The sequence below is a fragment of the Notamacropus eugenii genome, chromosome 6, assembly GCF_028372415.1.
Source record: "Notamacropus eugenii isolate mMacEug1 chromosome 6, mMacEug1.pri_v2, whole genome shotgun sequence".
Lineage (NCBI taxonomy): Eukaryota > Metazoa > Chordata > Mammalia > Diprotodontia > Macropodidae > Notamacropus > Notamacropus eugenii.
The window spans coordinates 50,516,453-50,533,854 of record NC_092877.1 but is presented as its reverse complement, the minus strand read 5'-3'; the positions used below and the strand labels follow the sequence as shown (position 1 = coordinate 50,533,854).

General features: G+C 43.0%; 1 pseudogene; it reads left to right on the top strand.

The window, feature by feature from the left end:
• The first annotated feature begins 4,817 nt into the window (after window positions 1-4,817).
• The window catches only part of LOC140512051 (cyclin-dependent kinase 11B pseudogene), a 43,030-nt pseudogene continuing 30,445 nt past the window's right edge, over window positions 4,818-17,402 (top strand).

Below are 17,402 nucleotides of genomic sequence, written 5' to 3'. Positions count from 1 at the left end.
CAAATGCCACTTTTTTCCAGAAAAGACATTGGAGAGAGCCCTTTGGTGTGTCATGAGGCCAACACTGGGCATTTCATATAAAAGACTGAAAGCAAGTTATATGTGGCAGTAGAAGGCATGGGGGACAAGGATACATCATAGAATCTTTGAGTTAGAGGGAAAGTCCAAGAAGTCCCTGAACTCACACTTGAACAGTAATGCGTTGTATATCAGGCCCTTGGCAACCCCTTCCACTTTGGGACAGATTGGTTAGGACCCTTCTCCTTGAACTGTCTCTCCTCAGTTTCTACCCACTACTTTTAAAGGTGACCTCTGGGGCAAAGCACCACAAATCTGCTCCCTCTTCCCTTGATAACCCTTCAGATACCTGAAGATGGCTATCTTTCTCCAGGTTAAATATCCCCAAGGTCTCCAATCAGTCTTTACAGGACATGGTCTCTAGTGTTTTCTCGGTGAAGTTCTAGCGACTGTTGATAGATTGTCATGTATGAGGAACAACAACTTGGCTGAAATATAAAATGCATGGCAGAGGGGGAAGGAGAGAAGTTCCTTCTAGAAAGATAAGCACTCAACAGAGAATTTATTTATTTCTTTTTCCTAGAGGTAGTTGGGAGTCATGAGTAGGGTGTTACATGTTCTGACCTGTGCATTAGGAATATTAATTTGTAGCTGTAGATTAATTTGGAGGATGGATTAGAGAGGAAGGAAGTAGGGAGATTGATGAGGAGGTTATTCCAACAGTCCAGGGGAAAGGTTATCTAGGACCTCGATTATATGAGTACAGAGAAGGGAATAGATGTGAGTGTGAGTAGAATCACGAGGCGCCTGATTATATCAGGGATCAGGGTTAAGGATGACACCAAGGTTACATACCCAGTGACTAGAAGGGCTGGTGGTATACTCTGTTCAGAAGCTCTAGGAAGTTTTCTTGTATTATTTCTTGCATTATAATGTTCAAGTTTGTGACTTGTGGTGCTTTTCTGGGAGACATATAATCTTTAAATTGTCTCTACACCTTCTACCATTTTGATGGCTGTCCTAGATCCCAAGGGCATCGTAAATGATTAGAAAGAACTTCTGGAGTGGTGTCTTCTGTTCACAGCCATCTGTCTTACACCAGAATTCTCAGCCCCAACACCACATTCCATCCCAGGACTTGTGAAGATCACTGGGATGATGAATGGGAAAGTACTTTAAAAAATTGTGTTGCTCTGGGTAAATGAGGGAGATAGCTGTCATTATTCACTTCAACAGATAAACTATGTTTCTCTTTCCACTTGTGCTCTTAAAGCCAATTGGTCATTTCAGTTTTTGTCTTGATTGCAGGTCAGTGGTATTAAGCACCTATTATGTGCTAGGCACTGTGTAGTAATTAATGTTTTATTGAATTGAATTAATGTGACTAAGGCAGATCAGGGCAGAATAGTAGTGGATAATAATGCTGTCTCCTACTTCTACAACATTGTATGTTTTATTATTTTCCCCCCAATAAGATGAGCAAGTTCAAATCCAGAGAAGACTTCCCGAAAGTCCCATAGCTCTTTGGTCTTGGAACTGGAACAAACCCAGGGCTCTTCCCTCTCTCTTCAAACATGTGGGTGATTTCCATGGACCATGGAGCCTCACAGCTGGCAGAGCCTGCAAGAAGCAGATGGTCTTAGTTCAATAGTCAAGTCATTCCCCTTGAAGATAGATGTGAACATGGGGCTGAAAGGAAGCCTGGTTTGGGTCTATCCTGTAATATACACAGAGCGGCTCGGCTCACCCCTCTGCTCTGTCTTCAGGGACTGCTGCTTCAGGAGCCTTTGAGACTGGGGCCAGGGGCTGAACAGGGTTAATCACAGGCCTGTGGCACAGCTGTGCACATCTGTAGTGGTCGCCGGCTGAATTACCCCGGAGTCAGAGGAAGTTCATATTGCGTTGGGCTGACTCCCATCAAGCTCCGTGGGGGCTGTGCTGAGGCATGAAGAGAATGTCATGGGGGTGGAGGGGGTGGAGAGGAAGCTTGCGTTTCTACAGTGCTTTGGGGTTTATTAGTAATAAATAACAAAAATAATAACATTTCCGTAACCATTTGGAGTTTATTATTGTTAGCAAGAATATTTGCCATCTTAATTCCTATAAGGCTTTATTAATCATAATAACTCATTTTTAGCATGTTAGAATTTGTATTGTTATTAATAATAACTCATATTTTTATTATGTTTTATAGCTGTCTACTACTGCTAACAGTATTTCCCATGGCCCTTTATAATTTGCAAAACTCCTCTTCAGCAGACTTGTGACTTTGCTTATTATCCCTGTTTTACAGCTGCAGAAACTGAGGTTTGGAATGGGGGGATGAGTGACTTAAGGACACACACTGAGTTGGTGATTCAGCCAAGCCTTTTGAATCCTGACCCAGGAAATGGAAGGCTATTTGAAATTGCAGGCTCAGATCAGGCCTTTCTTCATGATATGAAAATTTCCTGACTCTTCCCAGAGTGGATGTTAAGGATTACCCTTTCAGGCTTCAAATTAGACTTCAAACTGCTCTCTCTCTCCCCTTTCTCTGCCTCCCCCCATAATATATGTTTATATGTAATATATTATTTTAAATTATATATATGTTATATGTGTATGAATATATGTGTGTATGTGTGTCTACATATATGTGTACATAAACACACGTTTATACATATATACGTATTATATATGTACACACACATAGTATATGGTAGAAACAAGAGTGGGAAATGGAACCACTAACTCACAGAATGTCAGAGTCAGATTAGAATTGAGAGAGCATGAGTCTGACCCTATTCCCATTTTATTTTTGCTTTTTTGTTTTCTTTTAAATAACAAGGTTTCAGAGATAGGATTAGAATTCAGGTTCTGGCAGTATTCAATCTGGCTCTGCCGGGATTCTAAGCATTTCTGCCCTATCAATGAGGCCGCTCAGTTCCGGTCAACCCCCTTCCTTTTAGAGAGGAAGAAACAGATTCAGACATGGGAAGTGACTTGTCCAAAGTCATAAAGCAAGCTGATAGAAGTAGCTTAATCTAGGTGTCCTGATGCCAAGTCTAAGGTTCTCTCCTTTCCACAACATTACCTCTCAGAGATTCGGGATGGATAATAGAATTCGAGACTCTAGGGCCAAGAAGGATCTTGGAGGACTTCTAGACTATTCCAATATAGGATTCCACTCTATAGCCTACCTGATGGAGTCATCCAGCACTTCCAAAGACAGAGAATTCCCTCTCCCCCCACCAAGATGTCCCTTCTATGGTGGGACGGCTCTGACTGGAGGGAAGTTCATATATTGAGCTGAATTCTCCCCCGCAGATGCTGTTCCTGATCGGCCCATTGACACCTGAGAGAACATCTTCGGTGAGAGGCCTTCAGTTAGCTTCTCTGGCTCCATCCTGTAGGGTTGGGGGACTAGTGAGTCTAACCAGGCCTGGTGTTGGAAGCGGCCTGGCTTGAGTTCTCTTTGCAGGGAGGGCCTTGCTGTTCTGGTTCAAGCTGTCTGGCTCTTCACCGTTTCCAGCCCAGAGCTGGCAGATCTGCCAGGGGACAGTTCTGGGCTCAGATGGTGGTGGTTAGGCCGTCTTAGTGGTAGAAACTTGGGACTTGTCATCCCTTCCTACAAATCATGGAACATCCGCTTTGAAGGGACCTTAGAGACCATGTAGTCCAATGCCCTCCCTTGATAGATGAAGAAATTGAGAGCTAGGAAAAAGGGAGGAATTTGTTTATTGTTGTGCAACAGCAAGGGCAAAAGCTGAGGTTTGAACCTAGGTTTTCTGATCCCAAACCCAAAGTTCTTTCCACTGTACCATGTTGATTTCTTCAAGATTAGAGCTGTCAAGAGTCATATGCCCAGAATTTGAACTCAAGTCCAAGCCCACTATTCTTTTCCCTATATGGTGAAGCATGGAGTCCTAGAGCTAGACAAAGTCTTAGAAATCTGGCCAAATGGCTAAAACCATGATCTGGTAGACTCCTGAGTTTTGGTCTTGGTTTTGTCACTGACTCAATGCGTGACATTGGTAAAGTCAATTTCCTTCTCAAGGTCTCAGTTTGCCTATCTGTAAAATAGGGACAAGAGCAGCTAGCTGACACAGTGGATAGAGCGCTGGGTCTGAACTCAGGACCTGAAAACCTGAGTTCAAATCCGGCCTCAGACACTCTCTGTGTGACCCTGGGCAAGTCATTTAACCCTGTTTGCCTCAGTCTCTACATCTGTAAAATGAGAGAAGGAAATGACACACCCCTCCTGTATCTTTGCCGAGAAATCCTCAAATAGGGTCACAAAGAGTCAGACTGAATGACTGAACAACAACAAAATGGAGACAAAAATACCTAACCAGCCAACCTCAAAATTGTGTTAATGGATAGGGTGAGAACTCGAAACCACTATAAAAATGCAAAATATCATTCACCTCATTTTATAAATGGGGAAACTGAGGCACAGAGGGGTCCTTTTGTGCCTTAAATGCTCTGCCCAGGGTCACACGGGCAGTCATCACAAAAACAGAACTACGGTCCAAGACTCTGAACTCCCATTTCAAGGTTTTTTCCACTGCAGTCTATTCCTCTCTAACTTCTCCCTGGCCCCCAGGCAATCCATGCTTATTTACATGTTTATTTACTGAAGTCACCAAATCAAAGTTGAAAGGGAGTTTTTGTCCAGTCAGAAAATACATCGCACAAATAGAAAATTAAGTCTTTTTGTTAGAAGGTCTGACTCACAGCCTGGTCCACATGTGAGGAGAGAAGGAAGGAGATGGAAGCAAGACTCCAGCTCACGCACACACATGAAACAGATCTGAAGGATGGGAGATGGCCAGAAATTAAGCACTAAGTTGGGTGGTGTAGATCTCGGGCCCTTTAGGCGTGCCCAGAAAGGGGATGTCATCTGGGCTGGGAAGCTGCCAGATCTGGCAAAGGAGCAGGTGGACCTCAAGTTGGCCATGATGGAAAAGGAGGTTGGAGGAAACAGGGAAAGACAACGAGCTTGATTAGAGCTGAAGATTCCAGTTGAGAGTCCTGTAGGGTAGTGGAAAGCTTCCTAAAGTAGGAGACCGGTCTGCTTTATGCTGAACCTAAGCTCCTTGAGGGCAGAAACTGTCTCTTTTTGTATTTCTATCCTTGGTGCTTAGCACAACGTCACGTCAATATTAAGTTCTGAATAAATATATTTGTTCTCTGTTTGCTCATGGCTTAAGGAGCAGATCCCTTTAACCACCCTGAGCCTCAGTTTTCTTCTCTTTAAAATGGAGATGGTAACAACACAGGGTTACATCCTGTTATATCCCTCATGGTTGGGCTGTTGCGAGGAAAGCACTTAAAATTCTATGAGAACAGGGTCTGTAAGTGTTAATAATTATTAGTAAAGACAGTAAGTGAGGCGCAGTGTGGTCTAATGAGGAAAGGACTGGGCTTGGAGTCAGGAAGCTCTGGCTTCAGATCCTGCCTCTGACACATAATACTGTATTACATGGACAACTTTTTTCCCTTCCCACTTCTCTAAGGCATTTCTCAAAGTCGATAACTTATAAACAATTTTCGGCTTTGCATCACTGAAGGGAATTTCCTCATGAGAACTTTTCCCATAGAGACTTGTCTGGATCCATTTTCCCTTCTGACTAACTCTCCCCAGCCCCCCATACTGTAAGAGATAAGGTTAGACCTGTGACCTTTGGTGGGTAACCGCTTCTCCCAAATCCTGGACCATGGGAACCTCCAATAGTATTGGATTCACCCAATTGTTAATATACTTGCCATGTAAAACTGTGTATAATAATTAATTTGTGATGAGCTTATCTATCATCACCCAACCACACTGTGAATTCTTGAAGGAAAAAAAGACTTTTTTTCACATTCTGTCCCTGAACATAGTAGATGCTTAATCAAAATTGATTGGATAGAATAGAATTGAATGAGTATGTACAGTGGCACCAAAGCTTGCAGGGCCTTGCAAAGTGGCCTGGGAGGTCTGTGCGTGGCCTTGGGGTGTTTTAGCATTTTTATCAATGACTTTTTTAAAGGCTTACATGGTAGGCCCTCTGAAGTCTGAGTCTGACATGATGAAAAGTGCTCTCCACATTTGGAGAAAGAACTTTGGAGTCTGAATGCAGGTTGAAGCATTCTATGTTCTTTTTTTTTGTTTACTTTTTTCTTTCTCATGGTTTTCCCCCTTTTGTCCTGATTCTTTTTTCATAACATGACTAAGGTGGAAATATGTCTGATAGGACTGCACACGTACAGCCTATATCAGATAGCATATCATCTTGGGGAAGGAGGAAAGAAGGGAGGGGGAAAATTTTAGAACTCAAAATCTTATTAAAATGAATGTTGAAAATTAAAATTAAATAAATTTATCTTTAAAAAGTCTAAGAGTCTGAGATTCTGAGATGGTTCTACCAAATTGAATGACTTTATACTCTTGTCTCCATCCTCATCCTACTCTCTCCCACCTCTGAGCCTTTGCATGGCCCTTTATCTAGACTGGGTTCCCCTGCTGTCTCCCTGCCTGTTGAGATGCTTGTCCTTCTTTCAGGGCCAGTTCAGGTGCCTTCTCCTTCCCTGAGCCTCCCGTGGAAGTGGTCCCTTCTTCCCCAGTCTCCACCCTCTATGATCTACACACTTACCACATGCTGCTTTTGATTCTATTTGTTCCTAATACTAGAACTACGACTTTCCTCTAGGCAGAGACGGAGAATTATTCACTTTCAGTCCCTAAGAGCCTAACACAGGACCCTGGACACAATGAATGCTTAATATATGTTTGTTGGTTTGGATTGAATTAAATTAAATGCTTCATAAGAAACGGCAGATTCCTGAGCTCTTAGGAGAACTTCTGATTCTGGCCATATTTACTAGCCATGGGAATTTAGACAAGACCCTTAATATCGTTAGTCTGTTTCCTTATGTGTAAGATGAAGGATTTTATTTGCACTACTGACTTATAATAGGCCTTTAAGTCATTTTCACTTGTGTCCAACTTTTCATGACCCCTTTTGAGTGATTTGCCACTTCCTTCTCCAGCTCATTTTACAGAGGAGGAAGCTGAGGCAAACAGGGTAAGTAACTTGCCCAAAGTCACACAGCTGGTAAATGTCTGAGGCCAGATTTGAACTCAGAAGAGGAGTCTTCCTGACTGCAGGCCCAGTGCTCTATCCACTGAGCCACCTAGCAGCCCCTGGACAACTGGAGGTCACTAAATCACCCCTCTGCCCCCCCACCCTGGGTCTTTTTTCAGACAATATCTGGGAGCCTCTCCCATCTTATACTTGTGAAGTTGATTTTCTTGTATTCAAGTGTAAGAATGTATTTATCAGTTTCAGTTTATTAGAAGTTATATTGTTTTATTTGGGAGTATTAGTATTCCTGTATTGATATCATCCTCTGATGCCTCACCACGGTTGAGAGATGACCTTGGATTCTCAGAGGCTGTGCCAAAGAACAAATTCTTGAGTGCGGGGAGACCTAGCAAGCTGGGAACACAGGGCTGGGAATAAATGATATGTCTGTTATTAGAGGACCAGCCTAGCTAAGTGTAAAAAGACTCATAATCCTGAGGATTGGGATGGGTTTGACCAGTAAAGGATGCCTTTGGGTGGGGTGGGGGAGCAGAAGGAGCTAATAGAATCCATTTCCCTAAAGCTATGGCTTTCATACTTTTTGGTCTCAGGACCCTTTTATACTCTGAAAACTACTGAAGGTCCTCTTCCCCCAAGAGCTTTTCTTTATGTGAATTATATCCACCGATATTTACTTTATTAGAAATGAAAACACCTTCAGTTGATCAGTCATCTAGCATCTTTTAAATGTCTACTATGTTCTAGCCACTGTGCTGAGTTCTGAGGATATAAGGTCCAAAACCAATAAGTTCTTGCTTTCAAGGGCTCATGGTCTAATGAGGGAGATAACAGGTACAAACAGGATCAATACAGAATAAATTAGGAGGCATCTCTAAGAGAAGGCACTAAGATTAAGGAGAACCAGGAGAGTGTTCTTACAGAAGGTAGAGCTTTAACTGAGACTTGAGAGAAGTCAGGGAAACCATAAGGCAGAGCGATACAAATAGAAAGACAAAAGTGAGAGTCCCTGCCCTCAGGGAGATTACATTATAGGAGGCACGCAGCTTATTTACAAATAAGTAAAGAAAATAATAAATAAAGTAAATAAATAAATGAAGGAGATGTGGAAAATAAGTACACAACCATTGGAAGTGGGAGTTGGGCTAAAAATTTGAAGAATCAGGAAAAGTCTGAGGTTCTTTGCAAAGCTGGAGGTGAGAAAGAAGGGTGTCCCAGGTATGAGGGACAGCTTGCATGGAAGCAGAAGGTGGAACATTGTGCCTAAGCAGTGGTATGTAAGCAGGACAGCAGCAGGTATTTGATGGAGAGTTATGGGATAGGCTGAAACCAGAGGGGAAGGGCTTTAGATGATGAATGTATTTTACCCCAGAGGCAAAAGAGAGCCCTGAAACTTCTTGAACTGGGGTGCCACGGCCAAACCATTTCTTTAGAATATCAGTTTGGTAACTGTATCCGAAAGGGGAAAGATCAGATATAGGGAGACTGACTAGGAGGCCATTGCAATAGTCTAGGTAAAATTACCGCATCTAGGGTGGTTGTGGTGGGAATAAGGGAGGTGTGGATGGAATGGGAGGTGGGTCTAATTGAAGAGTAGCGTGAGAATGACCGAAGTCATGAAAAGGATTGTCTGGAAGGGGGATGATGTCCTCTGTAGAAACAAGGAGATAAGGAAAAAGGAGGGTCCTGGGTCACCAACCTTGTGTTCGGATCTAACCCTGCTGCTTAGGGAGATGGTGTAAAGTTGACTTCAAGTGGTCCGAAGGTGCAAGGTCCAAGAGAGATATCAATGAAGAATGAAGATTGGGAGGCATCAGGAGAGGTCTTCTGGAGGATACTGAACCTGATCTTGGCCTCTAAGAATGAGATGGACTTGGAGAGGTGTAGAGGAGATGGGAGGAAACTCCTGGAAGGGAGAAAGTAGCTGAAGCAAAGGTGTGGGAAACGAAAATGAGCTAGCCATGTGCTGGCCTGACTGGGGAGTGGATGGTGGGTGAAGGAGAAAAGGGGAGAGAAAATTGGAGAGGCTGGTTGGGTCCCAACTGCAGTTCGTCTTGAATAATAGTCTAAGCAGATGTGATTTGGTTCACCAGGCAAACGGGCCACCGGTAAATTGCCCACTCAAGGAATCTAGCCTCTTCCTGTAGGAACAAGACAGTCTAATGTGTTATATTCAAGTCAGATGCCTCCCCCGCCATTGAGGGAGGGAGCTGGGAACCCACCTCCCCGCTTGTCCCACTTCCCGAGGGGCCCCAGCCCTGTTCCTGCTCCCAGCAGAACAATCCCAAAAGAAAATGCTGACACGAGGGATGGTTACTTAATCCCCACCCTTTCTTTGCCTCTATCTATTAGCCCAAAGTCATTTCCCTTGAAAGACAAATGTTTCCCCTTCTCTTTTCCACAGGCTTCACAGGCAGAAAAGGGGAAAAAAGCCCCCGTCAGGATAAATCATTGTTGTTTTGCAGATCTGTGGAAGGCCGCCAGACCCTGGCACTGAATTTACTGCTGGTACCTTGCCTTGCCTGAGATCTTGGTCCTGGGCTCAGACTAGAGGATGCTAGGGCTGGGGAGGTGGCTGTGATGGTTGGATCTGCTTTATCCCCTCCATTCTCCTCTTTTTCTGGGGCTCTCTGTCTCTGCTGATCTCTTCTTTCACTGATAAGCATGCTGAATTAAATTGGTCACCATCCCTCACTGTGTCAGTTTGTACATGACTTTCTCTTTGCCTAGTCTCTCTCTGCTCCACTGTCTTTTTTTCTGTGTCCATCTGCCTGGTTCATGTCTTTTACAGTGTCTCCATTTTGTCTCTGCCCTTCCGTGTGTCTCTCTACGTCTCTTTGTCCCTCCGTGTCTCTGTCTTGCACCAATTTTGTCTGTCTCTTGATGAGTCTCTAGCCCCAGATGAACATTTCACAAGGGATACCAGTCATACTCTTGATGAGTCTCTAGCCCCAGATGAACATTTCACAAGGGATACCAGTCATACTGACTTCACTCTCCAATGAACTTCCTTTCCAAGTTTTCACCAGCAGTATTGCCCCAGGGTGGGTACCCCTATTTCCTCCCAGATCCTTTTTTATGTGCTATTCTCCTATTAGACTAGGATCTACTATAGGATAGGATTTCTTTTGCTTGCTATTATTTCTATCCCCCAGCACTTACCACAGTGCGCATAATAAATCCTCTTGCATCTCCAACTGCCTTTCAGACATCTCGAATTGCATGTTTAACAGACACCTTAAACTCAACGTGTCCAAAACCAAATTCATTATCTTTCCCTTTAAACCTCTCCTCCTCACCCCCACCTTCCCTATTAATGTAGAGGGAAGCACCATCCTCCCAGTACCTCAGGCTCAAAACCTAGGAGTCATCCTGGATTCTTCACTATCTCTCATCCTCCACCTCCATATCCAAGCTGTTGCTGAGACCTGTTGATCTTATCTTTGCAACATCTCTCGCATAAGTCTCTTTTCCTCTGATACCACCACCACTTTAGTGCAGACCTTCAATACCTCATGCTTGAACTATTACAATAACCTGGTGGTGGGTCTGCCTGCCTCAATTCTCCCCCTGCTCCAATCTATCCTCCATTCAGACACCAAAGTGATTTTTCTAAAATGCAAGTTGAATCATGTCACCTCCTTACTCAATACACTCCAGCGGCTACCTGTTGCTTCTAGGAGCAAATACAAAATATTCTGGCATTCAAAACCCTTTGTAATCTAGCCTCCTCTTACCTTTCTAGGCTTCTTACTCTTCACTCACATAATCTTCAACTCAGTGACATTGACTTCCTCTAAACAAGACAGTCCGTATCTTGGCTCTGGGCAATTTCCCTAGCTGTCCCTCACACCTGGAATGCTCCCTCTACTCCACTTGACCTACAGACCTCTCTGGCTTCCTTTAAGTCCTAACTAAAAATCTCACATTCTGTAGGAATTGGTTTGTTCCCCAACCCTTCTTAATTCCAGTGTTCCTCTGTTAATTATTTCCCATTCAAATACTATTGTACAATAACAAATGATGAACAGGCAAATTTCAGAAAAACCTGTAAAGACTTATATGGACTGATGCAAAATGATCAACTATGAATGACTAGGTACTTCTCAGTAACACAGTAATTCCAAGACAAGTAAGTACAAAGAACTCAGGAAGAAAAATCTATCCACATCCAGATAAAGAACTGATGGACTCTGAATGCAGATCAAAGCATATTTTCCCCCAGTTTATTCTTTTTTGTGTTTTTTTTCCTTTTGATCTGTCTCTTCTTTCACAACTATGACTAATATGGAAATATGTTTTACATGATAGCACATGTATAACCTATATCAAACTACCTACTATTTTTGGAAGATGTTTGAGAAGGGAAGGAGGGATAAATATTTGGAATTCAAAATCTTGTAAAAATGAATGCTAAAAATTGTATAGACATGTCATTGGGAAAAAATAAAATACCATTAAAAAGAAAAGAAAAAAGAATTATTTCTCGTTCATCCTGTATATAACTTGTTATGTATACATTTGTTTGCATCTTGTCAAGCTCCTTGAAAGCAGGGGCTGCCTTTTGCCTTTTCTGTGTGTTCCAAGGGCTTATCACCACATAATAGGTACTTAATAAATGTTTATTGATTGATTATTGATCTATTATCTATCACTTCTATCTATATCTTTACATTTTTCTATCACTTCTCAAGTATAATCTATCTATATCTGTATTCTATCTTTTTTATTTATATCTTTATTTTTCTGTCTATCCAACTATCTATATCTATCCATCTTTTTATCATCTTTTTTACCTATATCTTTCTTTTTCTATCTACCTATCTTTCTGTTGGTCAGATTGTCTCTCTCTGTCTTTGTCTCTGTCTCTCTTTCTCTCTGTCTCTCTATCTCTTACTCTCTGTCTCTCACTCTCTGTCTCTCTCTGCCTTCATCTCTGTCTCTGTCTGTCTCTCTACCTTTCTCTCTGTATCTTGTTTTAATTCTCTACCTCTGCCTCCTTCTTCGAGTTCTATTTATGACTTTATGTTTGTCCTTACTATGTCAACTTGGTACAGGGTTAGAGTTAGTGCTAGAAATGAACCTGAATGTAAAACCTCACATTTTTATTTGATACCTTTGTGACCGTGGATAAGTCACTTAACCACTCTATGCCTCAATTTCACCATCTGTAAAATGAGGAATTTGACTTAGATGTCACTGGTCTTTTTTTAGCTCTTGGTCTCTCAGCCCATCTCCTATGCCTGGATTTCTCTATGCCATTGTCTGTGTCTGTCTGTCTCTCTCTTTGCTTTTATGTTCTCCACAACTGTTCCTCACCCTCCATTTGTCCCTGTCTCTGTTTTGGAACAAATGTGAACAGAAGAGAACAGAACGCTTTTAAACACAAATAGAAGCTAAAATTATATCCTGCTCTTCCGTGTCTTCTCACACAACACTCCCCAACAACTACAAGAGTTTTTTTTTAAACAAATAACTTTTATTTGACAAATTTTGACAATGATTTAGTTTGGGCCAATTCTGATCTTGGGCAATGCTTCTGAAAACCTGGCCTCCAGCAAAGTGTATCTGTGGAGAAGAGATAAAGCAGACCTTGGCCTGCGGCCTCTGGCCTGGGACCAGCTTCTAGGCTTCCCTTGTATAGGTGGTTCAAAGGTTCTGTCTTTGGCCTTTCGGGCTTTCACCCCTTTTGCTTAGCACTAACCTCCCCTGTGCTGCTCCCAAGCATTCAGGATTTGTTTGATTCCTGAACTGACTGGCTATGTTCCCTTCCACTCCCCTTCTACACCTGTTCCCCTTCTCTTGCCTTTACCACCATCTTCAGGTCCCTGGACTTAGCTCATTCTTCCTCTTTCCCGTTTCTGCATTGCCCTAAACCCTTCAGGCCACAGGAATGAGTTTGCTGGCATTTATTCACAAGGGAATAGTCAACAGACACAAGGTAAGAAAGGAAATTTCCTAGCCCTGAGTGAAGGGATGCTGAGTTTCTATTGGAACTAATTCATCTCTGAAGTTCCCCATGTTGAACCTGACCCATTTACAAGGGACCTAGATCCTCTGTCCTCTTTCCCTTCTCTTCATTGTCCTTAAGACATTAACTCTTCCCTACCCTTAGTCCAAAGAGATACAAAGAAATACAAAACAGGTTCAGTGTTTCATAGGATTTAGTGTGGGAAGGGGCCCTAGTGATCTCCTTGGAAAGAATGGTTGTTTCTTCCTCCCATTCTTTATTCCTAAAACCTTTCCTCCACCCTACAGTTCCATGAAGCTATTATCCCAGAGCAGCTGTAGAAAGATAGACAAACCCCCTCATCTTATAGTTGGTAAAACCCAGGCCTAGTTAAGTGACTTGCCCAAAGACACACAGACATCAAATAATAGAGCTTCAATACAAATCATAAAGCTCACAGATTGGATGGAGCTTGAGCTGGATCTCCAACCAGTTCAGCTCCCTCATTTTACAGTTTGAGGAAATTTTAGAGAATAGGAATTTCACAGTAAGAGTCAGGGGCGGAATTTGAACCCAGGTTCCTGGTTACAAATTCAGTAATCTTTCTGAGACACCACAAGTATCATATCCTCTCCCCTTGACTCAAAAAGATCAGAATTCATCAGGATCCTCCATGTACCCCTAAGCTTCTCAGAAGACACTCATTTTCTTTACAGACTGAGTTAGAAGATCTTCTTTCCCCTTCCCCAAACCACTTAGGTCCAACACTTTTTTAAGAGGATGGCTCCAACTTTGGGGTAGGGGACAGAGCTAGGAGACCTGGGAGAACCGGTGCCTTAACCATCTGCTAAGATGACTCATGAGTGTGGCCACTGCTCATTCTACAGCTTCTTGGAGCCACAGGTCAGAGTTTGGTACCAGGTAGAGCCCAAATGTGGATGAGCAGCCCTCACACAAGAGGTCCCAGTCCTCCCTGAATGCCCCATATACCCAATGTACTCTCTAGCCCCTGGCTAGAGAATCTATGAAGGAAAAGAAGGAAAACCTTTGGCTCCCTCAGTGTGATTTGGAAGTTTAGAGTAGGGCAGAGTGTGTAGTGTGTGTTCATCCTTCACTGCTGAAGAAGACCATGCCATCAAAGAAATACAGAAATAATGACATGACTTGCACTTGACTTTGTTTTGAGTAAGAGAGGGCTGTGCAGGTCACCAGCCTCACTTCTCCTCCAGAGCCATCTGAATCCAGTGACCAGATATTCATCAGGATGACTGGAGATGACCCAAGATGAGGCAATTGGGGTTAAGTGACTTGCCCAAGGTTACACAGCTAGGGAGTGTCAAGTGTCTGAGGTGAGATTTGCACTCAGGTCCTTCTGACTCCTGCACTGGTACTCTATCCACTGCACCACCAGCTGCCCCCATAGGACAGAGTAGTCTCCTGGGGAAGAGCATTGTGTCTGGAATCAGCTGATCTGGATTTCCATTCGGCTACTTACCTGTGTGACCTTGGGAAATCATGTCTCTTCATAGGCCTCAGTTTCTTCATTTGTAAAATGAGGAAATTGGACTACTCTTCCTGCTTTGCAAATGGAAATCCTCTGATGAAGGAGACTCATACAGGAGAAAGGAGTTACAGAAGAAAAAAAAAGATATTTCAGGCTTAGGGTATGGATCATTTAAAAGGAAATAAAGTTATTTGTGGTTTAAATTTTTGTTTAGGCAAATGAATGTGGAGTGTATTCCCAGTGCCAACTCACTCAGTAGTGTCTGGGCAGGAGCTGAATCTAATTTGGCATATTAAAGACACAGCCAAAGCTAATTAGCTTTGTTCCATTAAGGATTGAAGTCTTGATAAAATTTGAGCACAACTGAATTGGACACGGGCTGTATTCTTCTCTTTCCTGCCCTCACCAGGCTGGCTGTGATGCTAAGGCCAGGTTATTGCTTCACTTTTCATGTGGTTGGGTCTTGTCTCTATCAGACAGTGAGCTCCCTGAAGGGAGGGCCTTGGTCTGTTGCTCCTCTTTTCCTCCCTTCCTCCCTGCCCCAGACTGGGAGACCCCCAGGGTAGGGTCTGCGTCCGCTTTTCCCCTGTTTCTCCCAGACCAGGAGCTCCCTGACAGCAGCCTACTCTCTCCCCAAATTATTCCTCTTCCAGGGGTAACCAAAGATTGCCTCAAGGCTGGGCACAGAAGAATCAGGAAACATGGATTGAAAGGCAATGAAGTTTGGGCATCTTTTTTCCTCTTTTCCTAGGGCTTTGTCCTCCTCTCCCCCATCATCCCCCTCTCCCCCACCATAGGAAGTCAGAGTCAACTGTTTTCCATAATTTCCTTCTCTTCTTGTCAGTTTTATTGCTTTCCCTAATAATAGGTTAATGAGTCACTTAAGAGGAGATGCATTGTACTAATGTAGCTTATTGCATGACCTTTCCTTTCTGGGCCTCACTTTCCCTGTCTGTAAAACTCAGAAATATGTTATTGTGAGTAGTGAATGTTAAGTTTAAACTGTGTTATAGTGAAAAGAGCCCTGGCTTTGGGGTCAGAAGACCTAAATTCAAAGCCCAGCTATAATGCTTCCTGGCCATGGGCCTTCAATAAGTCATTTGCCTCAGTCTCCTCATCTGTAAACGGAGGTACTTGGACCAGATTATCTCCAAAGTCCCTATTAGCTTTAAATTCAATGAGCCTGAGATAAAATGAAATTAACAGAGACAAATATCAAGTTTGAAAAAGTTGCTAATCTCCTTGAGACATCAGAATACTAAAGGAATGACAACTGTCCCTGACTTGGAGAATATTTTTTCCAGAGACCTTTCTTCCTACCAGTGGTTTCCTTTGGTCTCAGCTAGGGCTCTGTGATACCAAAGTCAGGCCTGGTGTTCCATTTTACAGATGAAGCTATTGATAAGTGACTGGCTCATAAATTAGTTTATCAGGATCTTTGGAGTTTAGGCTTCAAAGATCCTTCAGTTCCAAACAATCATTTTATAGATGAGCCAATCAACTAATCAATTTATCAGCAATCATTTAATACCTACTGAGTGACAGTCATGGTATTAAATTCTGGGAAATATCAAGACAAAAGTGAAATAGTCCCTGACTTCAGGGAGTTTACACTTTAACAGGGATGAAAACTGTACATGTGCAAGTAAGTTCATAGGGAGAATATCTATAAATGAATACAGGCTAGGTCTGGGAGGAGGGCACAAGTAACTAGGGCAGGGCAGAGACTGGGAAAGGCTTCAAGTAGAAAAAGGTACCTGAACTAATCTGAAAGAAACTGGGAATTCTCAGAGGCAAATGTGGGGAGGAGAGCCCTCCAAGAATGGGAAAGCCTACGCAAAGTGATGGAAACAGGAGAGAGGATATTGTGTGTAGGTCAGTAAAGCTGATTCACAGAGTGCACAGAGAAGAGGCATGTCTAATAAGACTAGAAAGGTGGAGGAAGGGGCCTGGTTGTGAAGGACTTTAAATGCCAGAAAGATTTTTTGGGTTTGATCCTGGTTGTAATAAGGAGCCACAGGAGTTCATTGGGGGAGAGGGGTGGGAAGTGGCATGGTCAGATCTGGGCTTTAGAAAAATCAGCTTGGCAGCTGAATGGAAGAAGGATTGGAGTGGGGAGAGACTTGAGGCAAGCAGGTAGAATAGGTTATTTAGTCCAGATGAGAGATGATGAGGGAGGGTGGAGAGTTGAACTAGGGTGGTGGCTGTGTGAGTGGAGAAAAAGAGAAATGTGGTTGAGGTAGAAATGACAGGATATGGAAACTTGTGGGGTGTGGGAAAGTGAAGAAAGAGACAGCATTGCCCTAGACTGTCATAAGGGAGTTCAGAAGAACGATGGGTTTGGGGGGAGGGTTGCAGAATTTAAGATGCCTCATAGGACATTTAGTTTCAAATGCCCAATAGACAGTTGATACATGACTGCAGCTCGGGAGAAAGATAAAGACTGAATATATAAAACTGTGAGTCATCTCTGTGTAGAAATGCTAATTGAACCCAAGAGAGATGATGAAGTCACCAAGTGAGAAAATATAGAGAGAAGAGAAAAAAGGATCAGGACAGTACCTTGGGGGACATCCACTATTAGTGGACATGACATGGATGAGGATCCAGCAAAGGAGATCAAGGAGGAGCCACCTGACATTTAAATGGAGGATCAGGAGAGAATTGAGATAGGAAAACCCAGAAAAGACAGAGACCCAGAGAGGTCAGATGACTTACCAGATGAGGTCACATAGGTAGCCAGTAGCAGGGACCAGAGTTCACCTTTCTGACTCCCTTAACTCCCTTGATTTACTGTTCAGGATACAGTTATCAATTAGTAAATTCTTGCAGATTGACTGAGGGAGGATGTATGTGTGGGTTT